The sequence below is a fragment of the Cynoglossus semilaevis genome, chromosome 17, assembly GCF_000523025.1.
Source record: "Cynoglossus semilaevis isolate Cse_v1.0 chromosome 17, Cse_v1.0, whole genome shotgun sequence".
Classification (NCBI taxonomy): Eukaryota; Metazoa; Chordata; class Actinopteri; order Pleuronectiformes; family Cynoglossidae; genus Cynoglossus; species Cynoglossus semilaevis.
The window spans coordinates 8584104-8589079 of record NC_024323.1 but is presented as its reverse complement, the minus strand read 5'-3'; the positions used below and the strand labels follow the sequence as shown (position 1 = coordinate 8589079).

The window sequence follows — 4976 nt, the reverse complement described above, 5'->3', positions numbered from 1 at the left end:
GGCACCCCTGAAGGAAATCCTGCTCAACCTCTGTTTAGGCATTAACTGGCCAGCAATAATGAGCTTTGGCCTCTCACAGTGCATGAGTCAAATCAAATTCCCTTGCCAATTAGAACGAGATTTAAACGATGCCCCTGTAACACAGGAGCTAATCTTCATGGGCGATCTACTGTGTTCCTGCACTCAAACAGCCTCTTATATTCTCACTGGTGCGAGCTCTCATGGTGGGATTTGTTTCTGTTTTCATATGTTTTTGCTGGACCTAGATGCTGTAGACAGGCTGTGTGCAACCATCCTGCTTGTGGAGCAGACCTGGCAAATGGCCCACTCAGGACATTTGACCCTGTGAATTTTTTTTTCTTCATCTGTGAGGTTCTTTTTTCGGGAGCTAGCATTTTTTCCTACAACAAGGACTAAAACAGCTCAAAAGGGTGGAAAGTAAAATATTTTTATAAGGCTCCTGGACGCCAGGTTGCATAAAAGGTTCCACAGGCGTTGCATCAAACCTGGACTGTTAAGACCACAGATTCTGTTTTTGTTGCCATAAAACTGCCCTTTCAGAAAAAAAAAGTAAGTATATGTATATTCCATTTGCCTGAGCCTTATAAATCTAAATGAACTGAGAAATTAAATTAGCTCCCCCAAAGAAAACAGAAAACTAAATATATTGGGCTTATTAATGTAGAAATGAACACATTGATTCAACTGTTGGGTGAGCTGTTATGGCAATATTAGTGGGTGATGTGGTTTTCAGTGAATGAAATTGATTGTATCTCTCAGATATTTAACACTGGTCAAGAGTTTTAGGTTTGTAGGTGTATATTAAAAAAAGCAAGGAGGGTCCTGAATGACTCTTTATCACAACAACCACATAGGTAGATCATATGAGATCACACCAACATCAACAAAAATCAATAAAAAATGTATTTTTCTACATATCCTTCATTTAAGTCTTATTACTCCTGCAGAAATTGTTTCCATCAGAGAGTTCCTTCTTTGTCAAATATTGGGGGATTTCTTTGATTCCTCTAAAGCCAATTGATAAGTTACTTTCTAATGTTCTTTCAAATTTGGGTAAAGTTAAAAATTTGAAAAAGTTAAAGAAAAAATTAGAGTGAGTTAGAACAATATTTGACAGTATTTCTTTGCATTTCTTTGGTTAATATTGTAATCTTCTGATATCAAATTTGTGGATTTAAAAACCTCACCTCAAGCATGAACTGATCAAATATGTCACCCCAGAGAAATGTGTCTTCACAACCATACATCTGTCTTTGACTATTGGACTTACCCATGTGCTCATGCAGGACACTTGTTGTGATCCTCCTTTGGCCAGCAGGTGGGGGTGGTGTGGGGCGGGGGCAGCAGGTTCAACTCATCACTCCTTTTCTTCTTTTCCTCTTTGGATGATAACAGTGATTAGAGTCTCCTTCGCTGAGCCTGTCTGGTCACAGTAATTGCAGGTTAGTTGTCCATCACTCCGTGCTCTAGTAACTGTGAAGGTAAAAGAGAAGGGAGAACAATTAGGAGAAGGAAGCCATTTAATTAGTGAAGAGCTGATGTTGTTTGAGTAGAATATGAGTTAAACATATATCAGCTGCAATGTTGTTCCAGCCATTTAATCGCTAAACATTAGTTTAGCCTGTAAGGATAAAACCCACTCTGTGGACTTTTCGTTTTTCATTTACAGAGGTTTTTGTTTTACAGATCACAGGTCCAAATTGTCTGTCAACTGCTGAGAAATACTTCCTGTATACCCAGAGTTCCTGCTTGATTCTGTTTACAAGTTATGGTAATCAAGAAACCCATTAAAATGTTAACTTTTTAATCTTTTCCCTATTGTCACAATGCCTTGGATTTCAAATCATTTCAACTTTACATGAAATGGTGTTTATTCTAAATGTTTTATGTCACTCTGACTAATTTTTGTTGGCAGACAGTTTTGTTTCCCCGGCCTTATCAGTACCCAGTATTAAGTCTGTTTGCTTTGGGAGAAGAATGCAATTAGCAGAGTCACCCTCACTGATCAATGCTGGCATATTATTTGCACTCACCCACGAGCAAACATGTTTTTCGTTAGAACAGATAGGAAAGGAATGTCAAACACAAGCTGGTGTCCATAAAGCTGTCAACGAACGCCAAAGTCACGTTACATAATATGAATTATTTTCCACATAGCTTGAATTTAAACTCTTCATGAAGATAGTCTCGTGCTCCTCTTCAAGCTCTGACTTTTTTTTTTTGTCGTCCCACCCTGGTTTCAGGTGAACAATGAGTGACCCCCTGCTGCTGGGCCAGGTGACCTCATCACAGCATGGTGAATCGGTCCACACTCTGACAAATAAAGGTTGCCCCGGTGAAAATGCCAGTGTCGGTTCTCACAGTCGCCCCGATAACATCTCCATCCCCCCAGCCACACATGCATTGACGTGAAGCAGCCACACAGATAGAGTTGCAAATGGGCACGTCTATGAGTCAAAGCAGGTGAGGGTGGGACACTGGACATCCCCCCAGCGGACGCCTTGTTCTCACATTAATTGATCGCTACTTGATCTTGGCTGGTGATTCAGGGGTACTCTCTTGGGCAGGCCACTAGTTTCAGTGATATGTGTGGGAACTGTGTGAAGACCACGTTGGAGCACCTGCTAAATGGCTGTTTGGCCCTATTCCCCCAGCACCCTGCCCATTGTTAGGGATTTATATTCAGTTTCCTTCTCAGATGGCAACATAGTGGGGACTACTAAAGTGGACGCTCTCTTTTTTGGAAAATGGGGTTGCTTAAAAGACAGAGCTGCAATGAGATGAATTGAGATAGCTGCCGATCCCAAAGGTCTGTTAGGACATAAAAACGGTGATGTCAGAGGTTTAAACAGCGACTGGATGTCTTAAAGCCTACGGTTTCAGTCACTGGTGTTCACCACACATACATAAAAACAAAAAGTAATGTAAGGTAGAGGCCCTGAAATTTCTAGCTGGGAGGATCACAAGCCAACAATTAGCCTTAATGACAGCCTGATGTCCTGTGACTTGCTGATTGACCCATGACCCTCACCTTAATGAGGGCTGTAATAAGGGACATTACTCTGTCATTGTGAGGTCTCAGTTGGTGGAGAATGGTGAGATGAAAGGTGGCCACTCAAGTGTGAGCTGCAGGTGGGATGGCAGGTTGAGTAGGCAGCGAAATGCAGGAAGAATATTATTGTGTTACTGCAACACATATGTGTCTGAGGTTGTACAATGACTAATTCTTAAAACAAGAAATTCTGCACAACTAAAAACTGTAGGATCAAGCAATTGGACAAAGAATAATTTTTTGATTTTTCACTGGCTCAGAGATTTCCTTCAATTTTTTTAAATTGTTAGATAAGTCACCGGAAATTAAGCATTAGTAGGAGATCCACAGTCTTTTTATTACCTGTAGTTACTGGTGATTGAAGAATTTCCAAGTTTACTTGGCATCAAATTCTCAATTATATCAATAATTTTTTACAGTCAACATTAAAAAAAAATTTTTCTAAGGAGTTGTCTTTTTTCATAGTTTGATGTTGAATAGTCATCTGTTTTGTCATTCCAAATTAAGACACACTTAGAGTTGATTTTAATGGAAATAGTTTTCTTTAAATAATCAATCAAAATCCAATCTAAAAATGTCTTTAAAAAACTAAAATAATAGATCTGGTATTTTTCCAATAAAGAAATTTAAAATCAGATATATACAGCACATTTTTGTCTGTCCTGAAATGAATTATAATTTGATGCTTACATTGTATTAACTGTCATCATCAGTTCCATTCTGAATTCCACCATTAAAGTGCAAGGACACTTGACGGCACAATATTGCAAACTCAACCTTCACAGTTGGTCTTCTCTTTCAAACATTTGTCTCAGGGTCAAAGACACCAGTTGGCATCTTCATAAGAAAAGAAATAGAAAATGCCAAATGTAGTTTTACCAGGAGGTTGTTTTTTTTAAAGTACATCAGCTGTTCTTTGTTTTTCCACTCTCTTCCATTATTATGCATGCAGTGATCTCCAGAGAGAAGATAAGGAGGTGTAGGAGTGGCAGCGTTGTCAGGGGAGCTGGGAGGGACTACCAAATTTGAATCAAGTCAACTTTCCGGCCATCTGGCCAGTTTTAAGGATAGAGGGAAAAAAAACCTTGAAAGCTGGAAAAGGAGGAGGCGTGAAACTGATTAAACTGAATACTTAGTATCTACAGCTTTTAGATGACGTGGAAATCCATCATTCAAAACAACTGGGTGACACTGTGTTTTATTCTAACTCATAAATTAGTTCTCAGGAAGAAGCACTGCTACTTCACTTGTTTGATGAGTTACAGTACAATTGCCAACCCTAATTATGTGGTTCATCTACCAGTGTTGACTCAGTGCACTGCAGATTGATGAGTCGCTCGTAGGAAACCCTGCAGTCAACGTAAGTGGATCTAAAGACACGCATCAAGGACCTAGAAAAGTGGCAGATATGTGGGTCAGAGGAAGCTGCATCACTTCAATTCAATATAAGGCGAGCAACAAGACACATCCTTGAAGCAGGCAGTCTGAAATTAAGGACAAAACAATGTGTCAGCCAATGATTGATCAGTCTGGAGTGTTTTGTCAAAATTCAGTCGTCTTTGCAGCCCCACCCCCAGGCACTTCCTATAATCAAAGACCATGCCCACCCATGGCTAATTAGACATTAAGCAAACGTCAAGAAGGCCTGATTTAAAGCAGCCACCCCAGACCTGGGGAAAACAAAAGGGCAGAGAGCAGCGTTGGGAAACGGGAAAGATTCAGATCAATACTAAGCGCTAACTTTGTTTGCTGAAATGCCACGGAGGCTGAAATAAATCAGATAGAGGAGTGAGAGAAGGGCCAGTGATTGCGTTCTCACGGTTCCCTGGGCACTGCACTGAGAATAGGCACACCTGGCCCAACAAAGCCCAGGAAAAGGGGAGCGTTGAGCACACATGCAGAA

At 40.3% G+C, this 4976-nt stretch overlaps 1 long non-coding RNA gene across 1 annotated transcript in view; it reads right to left on the bottom strand.

Moving 5' to 3' along the window:
* LOC103393001 (uncharacterized) overlaps nucleotides 1-4976 on the bottom strand; it is a 210601-nt gene that overhangs the window by 60460 nt on the left and 145165 nt on the right. The window contains exon 7 of the long non-coding RNA XR_522971.3: nucleotides 1292-1494. This is a non-coding gene — a long non-coding RNA (uncharacterized LOC103393001). The remainder of the gene's footprint in view (nucleotides 1-1291; nucleotides 1495-4976) is intronic.